The following is a 27,007-nucleotide window of genomic DNA, read 5'->3' on the forward strand; positions in this document are numbered from 1 at the left end:
GCCCTGTTTTATTTAGAAAAGTTATCTCCCTGAAGCTCTACACTTCTGCAGGAACTCACCTAGAGATAGAAAAGGTGGTAGCAGTAGAAGAAGTGAGAAGTAGTTAGACACTGATTTATTTTGAAGGTTGACTTAGGCTATTTTTGCATCACTATAAAGAAATATATGAGGCTGGGTAATTTATAAAGGAAAGAGGTTTAATTGGCTCACAGTTCTGCAGGCTGTACAAGAAGCATGGTGCCAACATCTGCTCGGCTTCTGCTGAGGGCTTCGGGAAGCTTACAGTCACGATGTAAGGCGACAGGAAGACAGCCCATCACATGGCGAGAATGGGGAGCAAGAGAGAGAGAAGAAGGAGGTCTCAGACTCTTAAACAACCAGATCTCCATGAACTAACTGAGCAAGAGCTCACATGTCACCAACGGGGTGGTGCTAAACCATGCATGATGGATCTGCCCCCATGATCCAATCACCTCCCATGAGGCCCCACCTTCAACATTGCAAATCACATTTCAACATGAGATTTGAAGGGGACAAACGTCCAAACCATATCAAAGGTGGACTAGTGCTTCCTGTAGGATCGCCTATGGAGTGTGGCAAAATAAGGTACTGATAACTTGTGATCATCTGGAAGGATAGAGTAGGTATTACTGGGGGATGTGAGTGGAGTAGGCTTTTTGTGGAAAACATAACACAGAATTTAGTTTTAGACATGTTTAATTTAAACTACTCAGTAGGTATCTAAGTGCATCATGCCACAGGCAGTTGAACATAAGGGTCTGCAGTTCAAGAAAAAGATCCAAACTACAGATATAAATATGGGAATCATGAGAATATTGATGTTACTTATAACCACAAGACTGAGCGCGATCACTAAGGGAGAGAGTGTAGAGGGAGGACTATGGATACACTCCTACATTAAGAGTATTAAGAGTATGGGTATAAGAAACATTATTCAGAACTTAGAAATAGGCAAAATAAATATCTGGATATTCTTTCAGTGCAGTACTTACCGGGCTTGTCTTTCTATCAACTGGTCGGTTTTACAACTCCATACAGGCAAAGGTTAACTTGCAGGTTTTTGTCTAGTACGGATGCAAACAAGTTCTGTCTGGCAGAGAGATAACCCCAAAGGTAACAGTTTTGTATTGAGAAATCTTATCCTAATATCCTTTTATGAAATGTGTGAGACTGCATGCGTGCGCGTGTGCGTGTGTGTGTGTGTGTGTGTGTGTGTAGCTTCTCAAATTCTTATACAAGTTTTAACATTTTATTGGTTCCCTCATGGATTAAGTTAAATAAAATCTTTGACATGAGTTCACACTATCTTTGCCTGAGAGTCATAAATTTTTTAACTTTGAAAACTGGGAAAAAGGGAAAAGGAGTAACCAGCTGAATTTGCCCAGGTTAATTTCAAAATTAAAAACCAGTTCACACAATGTGTTTATTTGTGATTGAATTTTCTCAACACCCCGACCTTATGTTTCCACTGCTACATTTCTTATGAAGTAAATAGCACTTTCGAAAGTTACTTTAACGCTAAGGAGGGAAAAAAGCTTAAGCTTAAGAGAAGAATTTTGGCTTTTTATTTCACTTTTATGGGCAATTACCCTCTCCTGTTAGCCTCAGCTTCTAGACTCACACAAGCACACATATCCAGTCATGTGTTTAGTAATGTTGGAGCCAAGAACAGATTACCTGTAGCCAAATACACCACTGATTTTTATATTTCTTTACAGAAGCGTAGACTGACTTTGACACTCAAACTCTTGAATAATAATAAAGGATTGAAAAAACAGAATTTTTAAATCATTTTGTTACTTTTGAATTACATAGGACAAGAGTTTTAAGTAAAAAAAATTATGTCAGCATATTATTTAAGATCATTTTATGTAATTAATTTATATAATATTTAAAGTCTATTATCTTCCATGTAACTTAAATAAAATTATTGACTTTAACATCACAAAAGAAATATCTGAAAAGATGTTCACCGAATTTGGAGAACGTGCTTTGGATTAGCTGAATTAAAATGCAAACTATAAAACATTACAGAATTCATTGGGGCACCCTAATGGGCACCTCAGGGAGATGGGCAATCATCCCTGAAACTGAAGTATCCACATTAGAAACTGTTAACTGCTTATGGAGGAAAATACACCATACATATTAACACATGGTGAACAGAAGAGAAACACAATATCAAGTACAAGTTCCAAATCAAAATTTACCAAGCAGATGCTACAAATTTTAGGTGCTGATGAGTCATTGTGCTATATTTTGCATTGGCAACTCTATAGAGTACGTTCCAGGGTTAGAACCACCAAGGACTTATTTAAATAAATAAATGATGGTTCATACATCTTTCAAGAGGTATAGAATAGGCCAGTTAACTTCTTTGTACATAAACAGATGGAGATGGAGGACGGAAGAGTAGAAGGATGGGAAGGAGAGGCAGAAAGAAAGAGAGATTTAGGCCTTTCCCATTTTAAAGGTGATAGTCCCTTTTATTTAAATATGTAAATAAAAGAAAATATTTATAAATTTATTTTGTTTGGTCTTATACCAAATGCATATTAATATTTTCATTGACATTTTAACAATGTGTTGTGGAATCAAAAATGGACCAAAACTAACTTTATGATCTGATGTTTATAATTCTTATATTTTTATTCCTTAAAATATCAATTGGATTATTTACTCTTCATTTTTTGATTCTTAATAATTAAATGTTTACACTACTATGTATAGACACTTCCCAAAAATAACACGTTGTTGCTATGAAGAGTATAGTCCCAGTAAATAAAATGTAAACTGAATATAATTTAAAATTTTATTTTCTTTTATAAATTGGTTTTTAATGTATTAGTGGTAATCATGATACCTCATATAATGAGATGAATGTAAATTATGGATCTGGTGAGGCAGCTGAATGTAAATTATGGATCTGGTGAGGCAGATGTGCAGAAATTACTTCAAAACAGTCAAAACAATCAAGGTGTTCTGCATCACTGTGTTGGGTAGTTAACAAAATGAGTAACTGAATCATAAAATTTATCTGGTTTTCATTAATTGGCGTGCATACTCACTTGATGTGCTTCCCGTGGGCTCTAAACAGTGCAGCTATTAAGTGGAAAGTTTTAATAATTTTATTTCGTATAATGCTCTTTTAAATGGAAATAGACATATTTGCCCTTTTTGCCTTACAAAGACAAGAATTCTCTTGAACACAATCATAAACCCTAGATGTACAATATCACTAGTGAGAAAGTACAGTTTAGCAGTAATTTTCAAATGGTATGTTGAGACATGTCAGTGGGTCATAAGATCAAATTACAGATTTGTAAAAGAGCAACTTTTATAACATAGTAGGATGGAAGAAAATGAATAGAACAGAACACAATAACAACACCAAAATGCACTGTACAGAGGAAGTATTGTTTTGTGAAACTTGTTTTCTGTATGAGTATGTTTCTGTGAGTATACACACTGGGTCATAATGTAAAATGTATTTATTCCTATGGGTTATAATTTTTAAAAGTTGAAGTAGAGGATATCAGAAAATATGGGAAAATAAAATGGGGGAAAAAGAAAGGGATCAATAAGGAAATTATTTCTTCGGAGAGATTAGAATAACAAATTTGTAAAACGTATATACTAACCCAATAAAATCGGCTTAGCAATGTGATATAGACCATCAGGCTGTACTCTCAAACCTCACTAGGATGTTCCATTAAAAAGTGTAGCTTAATGAAGAGTCCCCAATTGTGATGACTCTGACTCTACCAGATAGCAAGGGCTTCAGTTGAATCCGAAAACTCGTCTCTGAAAAGAACAGAAAAAATGTGGTAACAATAAAGAAGAGTCATGGGAGAACAAAGTTATTGAAGGAATAATGGAACAGGAATATAATGGAAACTAAAGACAACCAGATCCAGCACAGTAAAACTAGGAGTTCTTTTTTTGAATTAAAACATTGCCAAAATCTCATTTCCTTAGCAGACTCTGAAGAGTAGAGCCCCCATAAAAGAATTTTTTTAAAGGCAAATAAAATACAAAGAAAGATTTGTTCAGATCGACCTTTGGGTTAAGAATAAGACATTTCTTCAGATCCATTTGTAAAAATCACATTCAGACATAAACTAACAAAAATGTATGCAGCAATTGTAGTAGCTCATGCATAATTATAATACTGGATAAAATAATATACTATTTTGTATGGGTTCTCAAAAAAATCCTTTTTAAGGTAAAAGAAAGGTACATTTCTTGAATGTTTTGCACTGCAGAAGACAACTGCCTCAAATCTATTCTCTTTACTTCTGGAAAGAGTTCCTTATATTTTCTTTTTTTTTTTTTTTTTTTTTTTGAGATGGAGTTTCGCTCTTGTTGCCCAGGCTGGAGTGAAATGGTGCAATCTCAGCTCACCGCAACCTCTGCCTCCTGGGTTCAAGTGATTCTCCTGCCTCAGCCTCCCTAGTAGCTGGGATTACAGGCATGTGCCACCACGCCCAACTAATTTTTGTATTTTTAGTAGAGACGGGGTTTCTCCATGTTGGTCAGGCTGGTCTTGAACTCCCGACCTCAGGTGATCTGCCCGCCTCGGCCTCCCAAAGTGCTGGGATTACAGGCATGAGCCACCCTTAGGGACCTATTCCTTTCACCATCCCTATGCCAGAACTGGGTGCTAGTAATTCAATAAGTGAATTCCATTCCGCCTCCTGCCTACAATGCTTGAGGTGATAAGGAATCTAATCAGAGCCAGTGAGGTTTTGGTAAGGCTTATTTGAAATGATGCACCCCTCTCCTGAGCTAAAGCATAGTGTGCATAAGGATGTGACAGTTGGAACTGTTGTATCTGATTTGCTACTAAGTAGGGACAGCCCAGATCTGCCAAAGGACCATGGGATGCATCCTGAGGATGAAGATGACATTGCAAAAGGCAGAACGAAGAAACTATATCTCCGGTAAAACCTCATCTGAAGCCTATGATAACTCCGCCCTTTTCACCTACGTGCACCAGGATAGTTATTTTGTTGTTAAAGCCAATATTGGGTTCTAACTGATAGATCTGCGAGCCATGTGCCAGGCCCTGTACTGTGCCTAGCAGACACAGTTTCCTAGTAAATGCCCTCAACAGTCCTTTGTGACAGCACTCTTATCATTCCCATTTTAGATATGAAAAAACAGAGGCTTAAAACAATTAAGTGACTTGTCCAAAGTCACCAAGCCAGGAGGTCCTGAAAACATACATTTTAAATTTAAAACATTCTCATTAGGTTCAATACTTTCCAAAAGTAAAATCCTATATTACTTTTCTAACTTTTCAATTATTTTAAAAACTAGAACTTGCAGGATAAAGGTTAAGTAGTGATTGGGAGCCCAGTGCTGTTCTCATTGAGAAGAGAGGTAAAACCGACGTTCCTGACCTTTCTTTCCACATACACTTACTAAAATCCTAAAATATACAGGCACTCTTGAGACAAGAAGTATATCTTGTCCACAGTTCTTTAGTTTGTAAGTAAAATCTTCAAACCAGGCAAAGCAACACAATGTTTATTATCAAAATATCAGGGTTTTTCATGGAACCCAAAGGAAAAACAGAGAAACCTGAGATCCTAAGGACATGCAATCAAGGACTGAAACTATCAGGGCTCGTGGCAGCTATTCTACCTCCATCTTTGCTTCCTTCCCATTGTGTTTCTGCTTCAGTCTTCTCTCTCTCCAGATGGGATGCCTGGCTTTGGCTGCATGGAAATAGACAACCTCTGATTATAACAGTTATTTTCAAAGGGCCTATGGAGAAGAACTAGCTGCTCTTTATTCAAATTTTAAATTCCCTAAGAAGGAAGCATGATTGGCTGGACATGAATCAAGTGTTGACCTCTTGTGATCCCAGCACTATCGCAGGATCAGGTGGCACGAATAACCACTCTCAAGTGGCTGAGAGGCGAGGTGATCCTAGAGAGGAGGAGATTGGCTACACAGAAATCCAAAAAGCTGTTTGACTCTAGGATTAGCATTAAAACAAACCAAGACAAAGTCGCAGCTAAATTCAGGATGCACAGAAGTTCAGGGGAGAAGGAATTCTGTGGGGCTGTAAGGTAAGGGTTTGAGTCCCCAGGGAAAGTTGAACTTGGTCATAAGAGATTTGGCAAGAAGAAGGGAAGGTAATCCAAATAGGGAAATCTGAAACCTGAACAACAGAACGTGATCTGATGAATGAATGAATCATTTTTTAAATAAAATATGTAACAACAGAAGCAGACATTGAAAAAAAAATGAACTGACATGTTAAAAGTGGAGCTTTTTTGATATCCCTAAAGAGGTAGTAAGAATTATGTGGTGTCTCTTCGAATTCTTCCAAAAAGACAAGACGATAAATGAATTTCTTGACTAAGTGCTGGTTTTGAAGTGAAAGCTTTATCACCACAACTAAAAAATATTAGCCATTGATTAAATGATAATGAGTTTTTAAAATCTTTCTTCTTTCTCCCCCTGCTTCTAAACAACCCCATCTGCCTGATAGATCGATATAAATTGCTCCGTAATTTAAAGGCCTAGTGTTTACTCAGAATGTTTGGTTTGTGTGTCTATTGCAGTCCACATAGTGCACATATGAAAAAATATCTAATTTTCTTAATAGAAAGTCTACAAGTGATTCAATCTAATGTATTTCTGAAAGATTAATAAAGCTGCTTTTCCTCACGGCAATAAGACAAACATTAAACAAAAACTTCTCTCAGGAGTGAATGGTAACCGCAGTGGCCTCCTTCTCATGATCTGCAAGCACTTTATAAACACATCCAAGTGGGATGTGATGGCTGGATCCACAGTCATCTCTCCTGAACTAAACTAGATTGCTTTCCCACTGTAATAAAAATGTAAAACTCAAATAATGACCTTTATTTATGCTTTCTAGATCAAACATTATGATTCTCAGAAATGATTTTTCAATTAATTCTAAAACAAGGTTATTAATATTAGTAACTTGATAAATTATAAAATGCCTCTTTCTCTTCCTCTGTCTTCTCCCTTTTTCTTTGCCTTTCCATTATGTCAATCTCTTGTTTAAAAAAAAAAATCTAATCTTGGTGAATGCCTGATTGAGATCAACAGACATGGCTATGAAAAATGAGAACAAGAAAAGTTATCACTCATCTTTCATCTGGCACCTAAGTTTGAGAGCCTCCTATATGTAATGCACTGATTAGGTGCCAGAGACACAATGTTGAATAATTAAGACAGAATCCCTTGTCTCTTCTCTTCCTCTGGGATAGGCAGGTAAGTAGAGCAGTGAATAAAATAGAATTTTGTTGGGAGTGCTATAAAGGAAACAAGGGACTAAAACAGAGAGAAATGGGAAAACCAACTTTAGAATGTATGCTCAGGAAAGCCTTGTCTCATTTTAGGTGATATCTAAATGGTATCTCATTTCAGACATCATTTGGGTGATACCTAAAATGAGAAGAAGCCAATTATCTGAAAAGTATGTTCATGTGTGTGGGCAAGGCAGGGTGTCACCCCTCAGAAGGCAGTTTGAGCAGAACTAGAACATGGAGACTCTGAGCTGGGACAGGATAGATGTCTTCTAGGAAGCAGAAGAAGATCAGTGTGGCCAGAGGTTAACAAGCCAGTGGAAGGATGGCATGAACTGAGTTGGACAGAGGTTCAGGGCCACACCATGCAGGGTTTTATGCGTTATGGGGATGAATTTGGGTATTGGTTTTAAGAGCAGTGAGAAGCCACTGAAAAGATTTAATCACAGGGCCTGATTCAGTTTCTGTTGCTGCTACCTGAATACAGGATTGGAAGGGCACGAGAGCAAAAGCAGAAAGACCCCTAAAGTAATTGTGGCAAAAAGGTGATAGTGGCCTGGACTACAGTGTGTTTGCAGAAATATAGAGAAGAGGATAAATTAAAGAGTATTTTGAAGACAGAGCTAGACCTAAGATGGATTGGGTGCAGAGGAGGTATTTGAGGAATAGGCAAGAAGGGAGATTTCAAGGACAACTTTTAGATTCGGGACTCGAATGATCATGTAGATGATGACGATGTTATTTATAAGACTAACAAAAACTAGGGAGGTGAGAGGTGAGTAACAACTAGGATGCTTTGGGCTACAGAAAGTCCAGGCTTAATGTGCTTTAAATCTTATGAAAATATGTCATTTAACGTAACTAAGAGGTACACAGCAGCGCAGGATCCAAGTGCTGGACTTTAGGGCTCTGAGTCCACTTCTCTTTGGTTCTCTTAAATCTGCCCTGTTCAGTATGGGTCTATCCTCAGGCACAACAGCTGCGACAGTTTCAAGTATCAGTATATTTTTAGACAGAGGTGGCCATCTTGACCACTGTCTCCTTCCTATAAGTGAAGAAAGATTTTCTAAAAGATTTTCTACTCATCTGACAAAGGGCTAATATCCAGAATCTACAATGAACTCAAACAAATTTACAAGAAAAAAACAAACAACCCCATCAAAAAGTGGGCAAAGGACACGAGCAGACACTTCTCAAAAGAAGACATTTATGCAGCCAAAAAACATATGAAGAAATGCTCATCATCACTGGCCATCAGAGAAATGCAAATCAAAACCACAATGAGATACCATCTCACACCAGTTAGAATGGCCATCATTAAAAAATCAGGAAACAACAGGTACTGGAGAGGATGTGGAGAAATAGGAACACTTTTACACTGTTGGTGGGACTGTAAACTAGTTCAACCATTGTGGAAGTCAGTGTGGGGATCCCTCAGGGATCTAGAACTAGAAATACCATTTGACCCAGCCATCCCATTACTGGGTATATACCCAAAGGACTATAAATCATGCTGCTATAAAGACACATGCACACGTATGTTTATTGTGGCACTATTCACAATAACAAAGAGTTGGAACCAACCCAAATGTCCAACAACAATAGACTGGATTAAGAAAATGTGGCACATATACACCATGGAATACTATGCAGCCATAAAAAATGATGAGTTCATGTCCTTTGTAGGGACATGGATGAAACCGGAAAACATCATTCTCAGTAAACTATCGCAAGGACAAAAAACCAAACACCGCATGTTCTCACTCATAGGTGGGAATTGAACAATGAGAACTCATGGACACAGGAAGGGGAACATCACACTCCGGGGACTGTTGTGGGGTTGGGGGAGGGGGGAGGGACAGCATTAGGAGATATACCTAATGCTAAATGACGCGTTAATGGGTGCAGGAAATCAACATGGCACATGGATACATATGTAACAAACCTGCACATTGTGCACATGTACCCTAAAACCTAAAGTATAATAATAAAAATAAAAATTTAAAAAAAAAGAACAATAGAATTAAAAAAAAATAAAAAATAAAAAATAAAAGTTTTTTTTTTTTTTTGAGACGGATTTTGCAGAAGTCTTTACTCAGTTCTTATCGGCAGAATATAACTATCCCCAACCAACTGTATGCAGGAAAAAAGAGATCTTCCTATTTTCTTGTATCAATAAGGATATTTTTCCCAAACTGAAGATAGAATTCTCTTCCCAAAATATGTTAGGAAATTGCAAATAATAAAATAAAATCAGGATTTAGGTATTTACCCAAATGTATTGAAAATGTATGTCCACTCAAAAACCTGCACACAGATGTTTATAGCAGCATTATTAATAATTGCCAAATTGAGAGCATCCAAGATGTCCTTTAATAGGTGAATGGATAAACAAACAGTGGTATATCCATATGATGGAATATTATTCAGTGATAAAAAGAAATAAGCTATCATGCAACGAGAAGACATGGAGGAAACCTAAACGTACATTTCTTTTTTTAACCATCTAGCTTAAAATGTGATACATGCATGTTTCTAAGTGAAAGAAGCCACTCTGAAAAGACAACATACTGTATGATTTTAACCATATGACATTCCGAAAAAGGGCAAAGCTACAAAGACAATAAAAGGAATACTGGTGTCCAAGGGGCCAGTGGGGAAGAAGGGGAGAAATGAGTAGGCAGAGCACAGAGGATTTTTAGGGCAGTGAAACTATTCTGCATGATACTGTCACGGTGGATACATGACATTATGCATTGGTCAAAATCCACTCTGTACAACACAAACAGTGAAATTTAATGTAAACTATGGACTTTAGTTAATCATAATTTATCAGGATTGGTTCATCAGTTGTTACAAATGTACCACACTAATGTAAGTTAATGGTGAAATAGAGGAAACTCTGTAGGGGTTGGCAGTGGAAAGGAGTTTATGGTTTCTGCTCAATTTGTCTGTAAACCTACAATTTTTTTTTGAGACAGAGTCTCACTCCGTCACCCATGCTGGAGTGCAGTGATGCAATCTTGGCTCACTGCAACCTCTGCCTCCCGGGTTCAAGTGATTCTCGTGCCTCAGCCTTCCTAGTGGTTGGAACTACAGGTGTGTCCCACCACACCTGACTAATTTTTGTACTATATGTAGAGACAGAGTTCCACCATCTTGGCCAGGCTGGTCTCAACTCCTGGCCTCAAGTGATCCACCTACCTTGGCCTGACAAAGTGCTGGGATTACAGGTGTGAGCCACCATGCCCAGCCCCTACAATTACTTTTAAAAGATAGTCTATTAAAATAAAATCAGGACTCTGCCAACAAGAAATACAGGATAAACAGAGTTGCATAGGTGGCTAATGATGTCTACAATGGGTGAGGGAAAGAACTAGTTTCTTTTTAAACATCTTGAATTTGAAGTGTGAAGTATCATGTTGAATGTGTCAGGTAGGCAGTCAAATGTGTGAATCTGACACTCAAAGGATAGGCCTGGGCAAGAGATATGAATTTTGAAGGCGAGGGGTCAAAAACTCATGGGAATTAGTAAGACCTCTGTATTAGTCCATTCTCATGCTGCTATGAAGAAATACCTGAGACTGGGTAATTTATAAATAAAAGAGATTTAATTGACTCACAGTTTCTTATGGCTGGGGAGGCCTCAGGAAACTTATAATCATGACTGAAGGCACCTCTTCCCAGGGCAGCAGGAGAGAGAATGAGTGCAAGCAGGGGAAATGCCAGACACTTATAAAACCATCAGATTCTCACGAGACTCACTCATTATCACGAAAACAGCATGGGGGAAACTGCCCCCATGATCCAATTACCTCTACCTGGTCCCACCCATGACACGTGGGGATTATTATAATTCAAGGTGAGATTTGGGTGGGGACACAGACCCAAACCATATTAACCTTCTAGGGAGAGAGAGAAAAACAGACGGTTCCAGGACAAGGTTTGAGAAACTGTGGCAGGAGAATAGGGTCTGGAGGCAGGGAACCCAGGCTGATTCACACTGACTACCTAGAACTGAATGAAAAGGAAAACCCCACCTCTGCACACCCAAGTAACAAAAGAATCAGAGCTTACTCCCTTTGCAACCCACCCCCGACCTTTTTTCTGCCTTGCAGGTGAAAAATTAAAGTACCTCTGATTGGTCCCTTCCTGCAACCAATCAGACTGGTCATAGGCCAAGTCTTCATGTGTAACTTTGTGACTTCACTTCAGCCTCTGATTGGTCACCTTCTACAACCTATCAGACTGGTTGCAGGCCACTACTTCATTTACATAGGGTGTAAACCAAGTAACCAATGGGAAACCTCTATAGGGTATTTAAACCCCAGAAAATTGTGTAACAGCCTTTCTTGAGCTGCTTGCTGGAGCCCACTCCTGCTCTGTGGAGTGTACTTTTGTTTCAATAATTCTGTGTTTTTCTTTTGTTGGTTTATGCATTTTGTCTAATTCTTTGTTCAAAACACCAAGAACCTGGACACCTTCTACCAGTAACAGAACTACCACATTCAGAGGTTGAACTTGAAGGTGATGTCAGCGAAGGACATTGAGAAGGAGCAGGCGATGAGATTTTAGGAAAATGTGATGTCAAGAAAGCTAAGAGAGGAGAGTGCTTCAGGACACAGGGAGTGTCAAATCTTATATTATTTCTGTTTAGTGTTTTAGTTCTATTAAACTAACCATAATTGGTTGTTGTTGGGGTTGTTTTTGTTTTTGGGGTTTTGTTTGTTTGCTTGCTTGTTTTTGTGGACAATACTTATTTTGGTTTAACTCCTTTTTTTGCTTACTATCCTTTCTTGAATTCCACGTCTTCCATCTGACTTATTTTGTTTGTTTTTTGTTTTGTTTTGTTTTGCTCAGGAATTAGATAAATAACTCATTTAGTGAGGGTGAACTTCTTGGTTTGTAAGTGTCAGAAAATGTGTTTGTTCAGCTCTTAATCTTGAGTGATTGTTTTGGGTATAAAATTCTAGGTGGACATTTTCCTTCAGCATTTGATGATACGATTACACTGTCCTTCTACACCAATTAACGCTAATAAAAAGTCTACTTTTATTTTGATTAGTATCTTTATAGGTTTTCTTTCTTTGGTAGTTTTTAAGAGTTTTTCTTTGTTTATGATAATCTGTAATTTCATTACGATGTATTTAGGTGAAGATTTTGGTTTTGCACTATTCAGAACTTAATGTACTTTTTTCAACTTAAGATTTAAGTCTTGCAATTTGAGAAAATTTTCTAACATATCTCTTTAAATATTGTCTCTTCCAAATTTTTTTATTCTCATTTGAATCTTAGTTAACTTAAATTGGAGCTTCTCATTTTATCTTCCATGTGTCAACCTGTCTTTCATACTTCCCGAGACAGATCCAGGTTTTTTGGGACCTGCAGTTTAGACAATCTGGGAGTCTTTAAACTTAGACTCCCAGAAAAGATCTGGGAAAGAATACAAAAGTACGAGTAGAAAATTAGATATGAAGTACATATTTCTTTAGAATGAGAAAAGTAAATCACACAAATTATAAACTGAAACAAAACAAACAAATTCTACAAACATAATAAACTCCAGAAAAATATTGTAATATGTATATTAACTACTGGAATACCTCCATAATAGTTTTATTCTTCTTCATCTTTGGGTGCATATTTTCCTGTGACAATAATTATGTAATATGTTTTTCAATTGAGGGAATGAAAAATATTTAATCTCTCCTCTAGCTTGGTTATTATTGTCAGTGTTTTTTAGTGCCACAAGTCATCATTGGTCAAAAAATGTGCATGGCCTCTTCAATGCTATCTAACATAAGAAAAGTATGACAGAAGCCAAGTGGAATGAAAAAATTCTGCAGTCTTCATCAATTGCAGTTAAAAATCTCACCTTGCAAATTTTTTTAGCAACATATATCAATATAAACACACTGCTAAGGAGGAGCATATGCTGAAGGGTCTATGCAATTGAGGGGCCTAGAGCTTAAGCATCATTACTTCATTATAAATCTGGTAAATCAGTCTCTGTATATTTCCTGTTTCTTTATTTCTTTCTGCTGTATTCTTATTTCTTCAATTCTATTTTGCATTTCATTAATTCTCTTTTCAATGAAGTTAGTCTACCATTTAGCCCATCTATTGACTTTTTAACTTCAATGACTTTTTTTAATCTCTGAAATCGTTTTTTCTTTTTCATGCCTTCCTATAATTTTCAAAAAATAATATCTATTATTCAGTTTATTCTTTGTATATTCTAAACATTTTAAAGATGCTGGTATTTTAATTTATCCTAAGTTGCTCTATTATCTATAATTCCAGTCATTGGAATGCTTCCAATCATTATAAGGGCAAAAAATCACAGGGTGGTAGACTGCCTTGGTGTTTTGTAGTTTTTGATTGTGTGCTAATTATGATGACAGTCTTATATGTGCCCTGGCTTACGAAGGCATCTCCATGGAGCACTTTGCTGTTTATCTTTATGAATACAGCCCAGATCTGATACTTTGTCATACATAGGGCCTGCAGTTTCGACACCATCTCTGCACTAGTATTAAAATCCCATCCCCTTGTTGAAAACAGATGTAAGGTAATTTGCTCATTCAGGAAATAGCAGATTTAGGAGGATAAATATTGTTATTTTTCTATGGATAGAGGTGGAAGTTGATACCACTCACCAACACAAACACACATAGAACTGGAAAGATGGTCACTAGCAGCTCCCAGTATCACTTTCCAACAGCTTTATGACTGGAGAGAGAAATAAACTTCTATCTTCCAGTTTCAGTTTGCAAATTCCAGTGTACAATGCTCCTCTTGAATGTGGTGTTCAGAATCAAATAGCCTGATGTAAGCCAAACATCATTTAAAAAATAATAACTCTTATACCATTGAGATTGACATTCTAATTCTGTTTACATGATTGCAGAGTTTTCTTGCAGCTATTGACTGATGTTGTTTTTAATCACCTGTTATTTTTCACACGTGGACACAAGTACTCAACATAGGAATCCTCCATTCTGTAATTGTATGATTAATTTTTTACACTTAAATTTAGGGATTATATGTATCCCTTTTACATTTAATCTTACAACTTTCCCCACATAATATCCAAGGTTTTTTTTAGAATATTTATTCTACCATCTGGGTGAACAGATGGATGGATGGATAAAACATCTAACATTACTCCACTCAGTAGAGCTGACTGTTTTACAGTCAGCAGTGCTGTTCTAAAACTATTTCAAGCTCTGGATCCTGCTTCTATTATTTCCCTATCATTGCCCCACTTTCTCATTTTTTTTTTTGGATATTGCAAGCAGCCACCACTAGCAGCCAAGGAAATTGCAACTGAAGAGAAAAGCTTATCATGAAGAAATAGTAATTTATGAAGAGGTACCCCAGTGGCCTGGATTATTAAAGGCTCCCAATGAGCCTAACTCCCTTTGGAGGAGCAGTTTATGCAGTAGGAGAAGCTGATTCAACACATTTCTGATTCTGTAGCCCCTCCTGGTATTGGGTATGCTATCACCAACCCTGCTAAGTGATCAAGTTTCATGGCACATGTAATGATAGCACAGCGGGACTTCAGTAAACAACAAAAATTAAGAGGTAGCTAGAGAAAGCAAACAATTATGGAAGAGAAGACTTAAGGATGGGGAGAGGTGGCTGCTAAGGCAGAAAATTCTTCCTGTTTCAGGCTTAAGTCTAGGGAAACATAAATACGGTAGCCTATTGTACAACTGTCCAATCAGAATGGGTTTTGGCCACTATCAGCCTGGGAATGTTTGTAACAAGCAATTGTAAGAGTTATTTGGCTGATTATTAGTCCCTGAAACCATTCTGTCATTCTGTGCTAAATAATAATAGTAATAATCATCATAATAATTTCAAATTCTTTCACACAATGATCTTTTAAAAACTCAGCACACTCTAATTCCTAGCAAAACATTATTTGATAAGAGATATGGCATCATATTACTAATCTCTCAAAAGCTCTTGAGGGATATCATGTTATCCCATTGGGTATCTCTGACTATAGTCTTGGTTAAATGAATGATCTCCCTGGAGATGATGAGTCTAACAGGTATAAAAGACTTGATTCTTTTATTAAATGATTTTTTTTTCTCAAAACTGTAAAGTCCTCTGTGTGTATACTTAAACCCTAGAATTGATTGTATTTCCCCTTATATAAATAACTCCCCTAAAGAAAAAAAGTCTATAAACCTATCAGAGTTCTCTTTTGGGGGATCTTCACTCGTGTTAATGTTTCTGCCATGCCTCCAAAAGCTCCCTTCCACATTCCAAACTTTCCCTTCATTGTATCTTCATTTTTTTATTGACTTATTCATAGAAGGAAAATCTGTTTCTTGGTTTTCTGGTGGTGCTTAACCTATATTTTCTTTCAATAAAGTGAATATTTACAATGAGACTTATTATAGATTTTAAAATGCTGACAACACAAATATCATAAAATCCGGAAAATAACAAAATAATTAACTACTTGGTAATCGCCATAATCCTTTTGCTGTTGTCGTTGTTGTTACCTACACTTTGTTTTGTTTTGTTTTGTTTTGTAAAGTACATGTAGCAGAAAATGCATCATACTTTAAAATGCTAAAGATCAGCATTTGTGATTCACTCTATGCTGATTGTTTTGAAAAGCTCCTTCATGGGTCCTATTTCACGTTTGAAAGATGCTAGCCAAAATCCCTCTTAAGCAAAGAGGAAATTGCTTCTTCTGCCTTGATTCTGGATGGTCTTCTTCATCCTCTTCAGGAACAGAGAAAGTAAGGAGGCTGGGCAAGTCAGTGAATCCCAATTCCCATGTAGCTGTCAGCTGCAGCCCTGACAAAGCCTCTGCAATGTCTTTCCTAGGGGGCTTAGCTGAGCAGTGCCTAAGCTGTGCAGCCCTCCCTTGGTAGCAAACGTCTGCATGTGCTGATTTCTTGTCAGGGTAATGATTGCCCAGGATGGTGATTTCTTGTACAGGGTCGCTGTTGTGTTTCGTGAATACGTGAGTATGTTGGAGTGGGGTGTTGGAGGAAAGATCTTTAGCTCAGCAAACAACAAATTAGCAAATCTACCAAACTCTCAGTCTCTGCCCCAAGATAGCGAAGAAGTGTAAATTCTGGTTTGATTTTAATTGACTAGAATTAGATTTAAAAAGACAGATTTCAGTTTTTCTGTGTTAAGACTAAGTGCCTTTTCATTTATGTTGTTTGTTAAGTAATATACACAGAAAATAAACACAGATGAAAACTATGCTGACCTAAATAACTATTTGCCTTGTCTTCTTCAGATGTAATTTGAAAGCCTGGATAAAGAAAATAAAGTTCCTTTCATGTGATTACAAAGGAAACACTCCAGAAAACTAAAATGGCAAATATATTTAAGGTAATCCTCAGTGAATAGACTTGGGTTGCCACGATCCATTTTATTATTGCTTTTCTAAATTGCTTTCTTACCGTTCTCTACCAGAGCCTCAGATCAATCTCTAGGAACTGTTGTGAGAACTCGTCCAGTGTAATGACACCAGGCACAGAGCTATAATTATTTTACGTGCAGGGCATGTTATGCTGTGCAGTAGGTCTTTTGCTTCATTAAAAGACTTCGAGTCTCAGAGTAAGCTTTAAGCACAAAAGAGGGCACCATACGACATATGTTTTAGGTTAAGTAGAATTTCTCCAGAAAGCAAGGAGCACAAGGTCATGGGCATTTGGGAAATGAGAGGTGGTGGGGAGGCATCTAGAGCCCAGCATGTGTTATTGATTTATTGCCTCTCAGCTCCAAATCCTCCTTTCTTTCCATGGAGCTGAATTCTGTAAATACCTTCCCATCACCAGCTGGCCCAATGTTCAGCTCTGTCAGTGGAGGAGCACTGGAGGAAAGAGTGTTTTCTCTTACTCTGTTGTACTCACCTTGTTGGGCTCCTGCAGAGGGTCCAGTTGTTTCAACAGTGCCTAGGGGCCAGCAGCAAGTGCTCCCACCTGTGGCAGCTTCCCCAGCATACCCTTGGGATCTGAAGCGCCTCACTGCAGCCAGCTTTCCAGCACTCTCCTTTTGGGCAGCTTCCTAGGGGAAGGTCCACTCCAGTTCTCTGCACACTTCCCGAGGAGGCTTTGTAATAGAGTATTAGTGAGCATGGTTTCTCCCCTAAAACAGTTTCCCCAGCTTCCCACAGTCTGTAGAGTTCTGAGGCACAGCACCTTCATGAGGACAGCTTCCCTCGAACTCCAGGGGGAGGATTTCCAGCAAGTCCCACCAGAGTGGTGCCACAGTGACCTGCTCCATGCCTCTCCACAGTCGGCATCTCAGCCCCTGGAGGAGCGGCCTCTTTCTTGGGTGCTCTATCCCAGCCCCAGGGTTGCGGCTCTCCCTGTGCCTACTGTTCTTTACTTGTTTGCATTCTCCATGCTTCTGTCAGCCGATTCCTCATTACTGAAATCCCCTGTTAGTTATTTATGTTACACTTTCCCTATTTGTATGTGATTTCTGTCTCCTGTTGGACTCTGACTGATAGAACCCCTCAGTGTTGAAGAAGAGAGAAAGGTTCTCAGTGCTTCACAGAAAGAAATGCTGCTTTTCCCCTGAGCATTTCTGTTCCATTTACCCATCTTCCTAACAACACCCTCCCTGCTCTCTGTGCTTGGTCATCAATGGCTTAACCCCATTGAATATTCTTCCCATTAAGGTCTCCTACTTCCCTCACTCCCAATTTCCCCAAATCTGTGCCTGTCTTAGACAAAATCTTGGGGGGAATAGTAAGAAAAATCACTTTAATTTCTCCATGAAATGTACCAAAGTAAAACCTGCACCTTGACCTTTAAGAAAATTCCCAACTTTATATTCTGTAACAGATACTTGAATAAGATTCTGACTTGATCAATATTGCAAACTGCCAAGTACGTGAAAGTTCCTGAAAATCATGCTGAGAAACAGCAGAAATTTGTTCATAATATGAAGGTCAGTTGAGAATTTCTGAATTGCACTGGACAGGATCAGAGCCACGATGGCCTGGTTTGACATTATAATCTGTCTCAACCATGGCACACAGAAAATCGGTGTTCATTATATAATTTTCCAGTGCATGACCAGAGTAGTGACAAATTTACTTCCCACGATGATTATAAATAAAAGAAATGCACTGTAAGTGAAAGTTAGAGATGCTGAAATATACACTACACTTACTTCTTTGATCTGATTCCTCTACTGGCCTTTATCCTCTTGGCCCAAATAGACATGTGCTCCAATTATTTCTGTAGGTGTAGGTAACTTTAATGTCACCTACAAAAAGAAAGATTCATTTGAAAAATTAGCATCTGAGCATAAAATATGAAACAAACAATGGACTTTTGTCCAATAACAGAAATACATGACCAGATTCCATTTCACAAGCATGCTGCAAAGAGTACAGAGCTATTCATTTTATATCTGAAACCCATTCATTTAAGAATATGACATAAAACCCAGTTCGCAAAACCTGCATAAATATTGTACTGAGGCTCAGCCTAGGTAGTGGTTGGCCTTGCAAGTTTCATTTTGATATACATTATGGTCTGTTCACCTCTTCAATTAGTCTCAGAGGTGAAAGACATAGAGGATTTTTCTCTTGAAGCACTATGAATCTCAGAGGGTATAGTAGCAGAAGAGTTTTAGGGGGTGGAAAAGGGTAAGAGCTGGATCGGGCCCATATAGGGGATGTGCAGAGTGTCGTGTGGATTAGGGTGCTAAAGATGAGGACGGCCTTGGGGTCTGGGGCCTCTGGAGGTAATCAGCATATATAGAGATGAATGACACCATGATATTAATCCTGGCCGACCCTAGTCAGATAGCAGAAACAAGACTTTGGGTGCTGAGGAGTAGAGAAGTCAAAATACAGAAAATGCTAGAAAAAGACCTTAACAAAAATAAATGTGGAGAGTGGGATGAGTGGTGTAGAGGACTGCTATTTTTTTAAGCCATTAATTTGTTAAAAAGTAAAATGGTCTGAAAGGCATCATTTTGATAATAATTTTTAAAACTAATTTTGAGTGACAGATAAAGATCCAATGAAGCCTCTCAAACCCTGTCAACATCTCTGAAAGCCTAAGGCCCTATAACTATGAGTTACAGTGCTTGTTACATTCCAAATGTTTATCTAAAACCCAGACCTCCCTCTCAGTCTCCTATCCCACATATCCAAATGCCTTTTCAAAATATCTACTTGTATGTCTAATAGGCACCTCAAATTTTATATGTCCAGAACCCAAATCCTGATCTTTTTCTCCCTATTATCACCAAAACTAAAACTAAAACAAACTCCTTCATAGAAGTTATACATAACCAAATTGCTCAGATCATTTCATTGCATAATTCTCTCCAAATCCTTTGCCCCCTCTCGCTTTGTTTGTGGTCTTATGTTTTTTATGCTTTTTAAAATTTTTTGAAGAAATACATGTAACATAAAATTTATGATTAACATTTTTAAGTGTATAATTCCATAGTATTAAGTACATTCACATTGTTGTGCAACCATAACCATTATCCATCTCCAGAACTCTTTTCATCTTGCAAATCTGAAACTCTGTACACCTTAAACAACAAATACCTTCAGCCCCTGGCAACCACCATCTAATTTCTGTCTCTATGAATTTAACTACTCTTGGTATCTCATATAAGTGGAACCATACAGAATGCATCCTTTTGTGACTGGCTTATTTCTAACATACTGTCCTCAACGTTCATTCATGTATCAGAATTTCCTTCCTTTTTAAGGCTAAATAATATTCTATTGTATGTATACACCACATTTTGTTTATCCATTCATCTGTCAATCGACACTTGTAATGCCTCCATCTTTGGCTATTTGAATAATGCTTCTCTAAACACAAGTGTACAAATATCTGCTTGAGACTCTTCTTTTAATTCTTTTGGATATATACCCAGAAGTGAAATGGTTGGATCAAATTGTTTGGTGTATTCTTTGGCAAAACTACAACCCTGGTCAAATTCTCTCCCTCTCTCTCTCTCTCTTCCCCCGCCCCCACCCGCCCCCATCTCTCACTCTCTCTCTCTGTGCCTAATTTAACCCTGCACTCCTGCAGCTGTTCATGGCAGCAGAAGAAACAAAAACATTAAATTCTCTCAATTCACGACTAAAAACTAGTATGACCAACCATCCTGGTTTGCCCAGGACTATTCCATTTTTAGCACTGCAAGTCTAAATCCCAGAAAACCCATGAATTGCAAGCAAACTGGGACAGTGTGTCACTCTACCAGCAACCTGAAACAGGCCTTTGATGGCACCTTACAATCACATTGTACTTTCCTAGGCCTTTTATCCTCCTACTCCCTCCATCTCCCCAATCCTTTCCCTGCCAACTCCTGGTAACCACCATTCGACCCTCTGCTACCATGAGTTAAACATTTTAACTTTTCGAATTTCTACATATATGTGAGATCATGTTGTATTTGTCATTTCATTCACACCTTCTACTCACTCCTTAAGCCTCCAGCACATCTCCTCTCTTCACTCTTAGCTGATTATCTTGATTCCTATTCCAATGATTAAACAGAAGCATCCAGAAATTAACTTTCCAGATTCCTACCACCATCTACCCACTTGCCATGGGTACTCTCCGTGTTCCTCTCTAAAACCACTTCCTTGTTTTGTGAACGACATCCCATTCCTTCTCATCTACTGAAGAAACTCTTTCTAGCAATTATCCCTTCATTTTAAACATCAATTTCTCCTTTACTGGGTTATTTCCAAAAACAATAAAATATTCTGTTATTACTCCTGTGATTAAAAAAAAAAAAAGAAAAACAACCCCACTTCCCCTGTCAGCTGTTAAACCAGGTCTCTAATCTTCTTTACAAGCAAAACTCTCTGAAAGCATTTTCACATATTTTCTCCAATTCTTCTCCTCTCAGTCTCTCTTAAACCCTCATGAACCCAGCTTTTTGTTCCCACACGATATTAAATCTGCTCCTGTCAAAATCACCAATGATCTTTATGTTGCTAAATTCAATGATTGATTTTCAGCCCTCCTCTTACTTGTTAATAACATTTGATAAGTTAGATGAGTTACATCTGATAGGTTGATATACTTGGTCAGTCCTTGTTATCTAATACATTGCTGGGTCTTCCTCCTGTCTCCTCATTTCCTTTTCTTCTCTTTCTTGACTTCTGAAAATCTGGTGTGCCGTGTATCTGTTTTTGGCCCTTATCTCTTTTAGATTCATACTTTTTAAGAAAAAGTTTTTAATTTTAAAAAGTTGAAAAAATGTAGATATTTATGGTGTACATGATGTTTGAAAACATACATATATATATATGTAGTGGAATGGCTAAATCAACCTAATTAACATATGTATTATCTCACATATTTGTGATGATAAAATTTTCTTATCAATTTTCAAGCATATAATACATTGTTATTTTTGTACAATAGATTTCTTGAATTTGTTCCTCCTGTCTAACCAAAATTTCATAAACTTTAACGAACATCTCCCCAATCCCTTCCCTGCCAACCCCTGGTAACCACCGTTCGACCCTCTGCTACTACGAGTTAAACATTTTAACCTTTTGAATTTCTACATACATGTGAGATCATGTTGTATTTGTCATTTCATTCTTGGCTTATTTCACTTAAAATAATGTTCTTTAGCTTCATCCATGTTGTCACAAATGGCAGAAATTTTCTGTTTGTAAGGCTGTATAGTATTCCATTGTATATATATCCCACATTTTCTTTATCCACTCATCCACTGATGGACACTTAGGGTGATTCCATATCTTTATCTTGGCTATTGTGAATTGTGCTGCAATGAACATGTGAGTGCAGGTGTCTCTTCAATATACTGATCTCATTTTCTTTGGATATATGCCCAGTAATGGGATTGCTGGATCACATGGTAGTTCTATTTTTTATTTTTTGAGAAACCTCAATACCAGTTTCCATAATGACTGTGTGATTCCCACCAACAGTGTGCAAGGGTTCCCTCTCTTCCACATTCTCACCCACACTTGTTATCTTTTGTCTTTTTGATAACAGTCATTCTAACAGCTGTAAGGTGATAGCTCACTGTGGTTTTAATTTGTATCTCTCTGATGATTAGTCATGTTGAAGATTTCTTCTATATCTGCTGGCCATTTGTATGTCTTCTTTTGAAAGATGTCTATTGATGGGGTTCAGGACATGCTACCTCAAAATATGACATGTTGGCATTTTGAAACCACCCTTACAAGGCTGATGAGAATTATAAGCCAAGATTTCAGCAGAATTATAGTTAGGCATTAACCAGGGTGCATTGGTGCACCTAGATCCACTTTCTTACAGCTGCTGACTAAGAATCTACGTAGAGCATGCTGACCCGGCTCCTGCATTGTTCCTGTAGATAAGAATTGTGATATAAAATTATAAAACCTTTTGTACTCAATAATTGCCTAAGGTATTTTTTAATTTTATTTTATATTTTTTATTGAGATGGAGTCTCACTCTGCTGTCCAAGCTGGAGTGCACAGGCACGATCTTGGCTCACTGCAACCTCCACCTCCTGGGTTCAAGCCATTCTCTTGTATCAGCCTTCTGAGTAGCAGGGATTACAGATGCACGCCACACATGGCCGGCTAATTTTTGTATTTTTTAGTAGAGATGGGGTTTTGCCACGTTAGCCAGGTTGGTCTCGAACTCCTGACCTCAAGTGATCCTGCCTCAACCTCCTAGAGAGCTGAGATTACAGGCATGAGACACTGCACTCAGCCAAGAATTGCTTAAGGTATTTTTAAATCCTTAATTCCAGCAGAATGGCTGATGCTAACCAGTCTAAAGACTCCCCTTACAAGGGAACTGACTCAGCACAAGAATGAAGTTTCTACATCACCCTGTCCGATGATTTCACATCTCACTTCTTGACCAACTGGCAATCCCCACACTTCAGCCCATTCCCCATCCAGACTCCTTAAAACCCCTACCCTCAAACCTCTTGGGAAGGTAGATTTGAGGTTTCTTCTTGTTAAGCTGCCCTACAATTATTAAACTTTTTTTCTGTTGCAACCCCTGGTGTCTCGGTATATTTACTCACTGTGCATTAAGCAATGAACCTATTACAGTTACAATTTGAGAAAACAGCAGAAGCAGGAAGGTCTCTCTGACTGTCTTCCACCCTCCTGCCCTGAATAAGGCCTTCATTCCAGAGGCGCCCATCCTATACACAGAGAAAAGGAATGTTCTTATCTCTGAAGACATACAGAAACAGAGAAGAATCTGAACAAACAGGCCTTGTTAAGTTTCTCCTAGTTTATTACCATTAGATCATACCCTTTTTATCCAATTATACTTCTCTGTAGCTATCTGCTTTTTCATCAAATTTAGCATAAAAATACACATTCTCTGTTTCTTTGGGAGTTTATTTCCAAAGGCTCCCAAGTCACATAAAACTTATTTTAAATAAATTTGTAATTTTTAAATTAATCTGTCTTTTGTTATAGGAGCCACAATCATGTACCTTGTGATGAGTAAAGAAAATATATTTCTTTTCCTTTACTATTCAGGGTTTTTGCCCATTTTTAAGTGGGGTTATTTATTTTCTTGCTATTGTGTTGTCTGAGTTATTTATATATTTAGTATATTAATCCCGTTTCAGATGTATCATTTGCAGATATTTCCTCCCATTCCAAAAGTTGTCCTTTCACTCTGTCGATTGTTTCCTTTGCTGTGCAGAAGAATTTTTAATTTGATATGATCCCATTTGTCTATTTTTGCTTTTGTTACCTAACCTTTTGTTAGGCATTATTTGATCCACACTCATTCTTTTGGTGATCACGCCCAGCTTCCTGCCTTTAAAGATGCTGACTGCCCTCAAATCTACATCTCTAACCCAAACCTCTCTCCTGAACTTCAGCTTCGCACACTATAGTTGCCTAACTAGCATCTCCACTTGGAAGTTAAATAGATATCTCAAATATATCCCAAAACTGAAATTTATGATCTTTATTATCTCATTCCGAGCTTTTTCTCCCTAAAGGCTTCCCTATCATAAGTGATGGTAAATGAATATTTTCAGTCTCTCAAGCCAAAATATTTGGAACCATCCTTGAGTCTTATATATTTCTTTCACAGTTTATATCCAAATTATCAGAAAATGCTATTTGGTCTACCTTCAAAATACACCATGTTGCAGTTGGTGTTTTGCTGGTGTTTCTGCTGTTCGGTAAGGGGTGGCTGTGACATTTTCCTGGCAGTTTTTCTGCTTCAGCTTGGGTAATTTCAAAATAACAGAAAAATAGAGCAAGCTAATGAATCAAAGGGTATAGCATGGGTGTGATACTCTAATTGCTTCTAAGAATTTCCTTTTTTTCCAAGAAGTTATGCTTAGAAACACATACACGTAGCTGAAGAAAGATGAAAAGTAAAGTAAGACTATAGCTCTGGTACAATGGTTTAATATGTTCTGTACAGGGTCTATCACATTCAGTGCTTAATGATTACTCACTGACACAAATAATACTATATTACATTTATATAGTGGCTTTCTATGTGCCCAGTGTTATTATATGCATCTCATTCAACACACTTACTCTTTACAACAATCCTACCAGACACTGAAGTCCTTGAGGGCAGAGAGTGCTTTGCATCCCCAAATGCTAGCAAAGGGCGTGGCGCTCAGTTATTGTCCAGGAAATGTTTGTTGAAGGGGTTGACTCACTGACATCGGCTTATTATCCTCGTTTTACAGCTGATAAAATAAGACTCAAAGAGATAGAATGACGTATTCAATATCATCAAGCTAATAACTGGGAGTCAGCCATCTTCTAATTCCCAAGTGAGTGTTCTCCACAATAATCACAAGCTATAATTACTTTGGAATGAGTTATGGCATCTCCGTAAAGTGGGATATAACACATTAGAGTAATAATCTAACACAGTATGATTGCTAAAGATTTAGTGCAGATCTCTGAAACAAAAGCAAAGCTAAATGTTGGGGCAATATTTTGCCAGAGATCTTAGTTATTTGCTTTTGCAACAAAGAGTCCACAAAATGAGAGAATGCTATGGGGCTTCCAGAAAGATGGTCATCTCACCACTACTTGAATACTGCTCCCGGACAGCCCACTCAATATTGGAATTCTTTATTGTTAGAAAGATATTCTTATTTAATATAACAAATATCTACTGAATTTCTACTGTCACTGAATCAAAGCTAGGTCTACGCACTCAGTGCAGTACAGTGCACTAAAGCCAAACATCCACAGACAGGTTTTACAGCAAGAGAAAGGAGGGTGTTTACTTGCAGGACACCAAAAAAGGAGAATCAGGAAGCTCATGCTTAAGACTCAACCTCCCTGGTGATTTACAAGCAAGGGTTTTTAAAGGCAGGGGTACATTTAAGGAAAGCAGAAGTTAAAGGCAAAATCATGAATCAATACATGGAGGTTATACACTGATTTGGCCTAAAAAGGCGGGATATCTCGAAGTGGAGGCTAACAGGTCATAGGGAGATTCAAAGATTCTCTGAATCGTCCTTGGTTAAAGAAGAGAAACTTTGTCTAAAAACTTGGGGTCAGCAGAAATGAATGTTAGGGTCTGGCCTGTGGGAATGTCTTTCTCCAGGCCTCTCAGGAAGAAATTTAGAACTTAGAACCGCCATCGGAGTTCAGTCCTCAGTTCCCCCTTGTCTGAGGTGTATGTGCCAGCAGATGGCATTGTCTATTTGGTGGGGTCTAGGTTTCTGAAAAACAACTCAAGGACATATGTTAAGATGTTATCTTTAGTTTCTACAGAAAAACAAACATCTTGTGACTCTAACTTCCTTGGCTATTTTCTTAAGTTATTATTACTTGCTTGCTTATCAGGTTGCCTATTTCCTTCTCAAGGCTAGGCAGTTGCTGAAACTTTCCTTGAAGGAACTCAAGATTGTCCTTTATTTCTGTGCTTGGTGGTTGAGGGAGCAGCAGGCCCCCAAGAGTGGTGGCTGCTCTAACTACTATCAGTCGTTTGGAGTTTTCTACTCCATATGTTTAATCTTTGTCTGCCTCCCTACCCTACTCCACCTACCTTTTTAAATCTTTGAAGACTACTATCATACCTACTCTAACTAGCCCCATTCCTTCCTTCTGGGTTATTTTCAACCATGTTTCATGTGACGTCATGTCCATATTTCTCATCATCTTGGTCCTCATGCTCTGAATAAAAATAAGACTATCATGAGTTCTCTTAAAATGTACTTAGCTGAACTTGATATAATTCCTCAGGATAATTTGAAAATGCAGGATTTAGAGGCTAGGTCTTCTCTTGCTTGACTTTCCCTAACTTTAGTTGACAGAATTTCAAATAATTGCCTTTTTTTTCCCCAAATGTATTGCTTCATGTAGAGTATACTAAATGTGTGTTCAACTGAAGAACAATTTTTTCAATTCACAGAAAGTTTTGCCCAGAGAGCTGCACCAAGCCTGTGCACTCACAATTTTTTAAAGATTCTAATAAACAACTTCATAATTTTCTTGAAGTTCATCTTCATTGTTTCTGTATAGCTTTTGACATTGAAGGCTAAACACACCGAGTTTGCAGGCCAAGTTTACCTACACAGTAATTCTTCCTCAACCACAGGTAAAGTCCTGGGCTTGGGCTATTCTACCCTTGGTAAACTACACATTACTCAGCCCATCCTTGAAACGTCATGTCCCACAGGCTTTGCCGTAGTCCCCTAAGTAGGACCCATTGGACAGA

At 37.9% G+C, this 27,007-nt stretch overlaps 1 long non-coding RNA gene across 1 annotated transcript; it reads right to left on the bottom strand.

Moving 5' to 3' along the window:
- On the bottom strand, positions 1–24,737 carry LOC134733217 (uncharacterized). Its single transcript, XR_010116739.1, has 7 exons — positions 24,439–24,737; positions 23,435–23,486; positions 18,486–18,581; positions 17,216–17,414; positions 5,671–5,744; positions 3,663–3,825; positions 1–1,111 (listed from the first exon to the last, which is right to left on the bottom strand). It is a non-coding gene; the product is annotated as an uncharacterized lncRNA (long non-coding RNA).
- Between the last annotated feature and the right edge of the window lie 2,270 nt (positions 24,738–27,007).

The sequence above is a fragment of the Symphalangus syndactylus genome, chromosome 2, assembly GCF_028878055.3.
Source record: "Symphalangus syndactylus isolate Jambi chromosome 2, NHGRI_mSymSyn1-v2.1_pri, whole genome shotgun sequence".
Taxonomy (NCBI): domain Eukaryota; kingdom Metazoa; phylum Chordata; class Mammalia; order Primates; family Hylobatidae; genus Symphalangus; species Symphalangus syndactylus.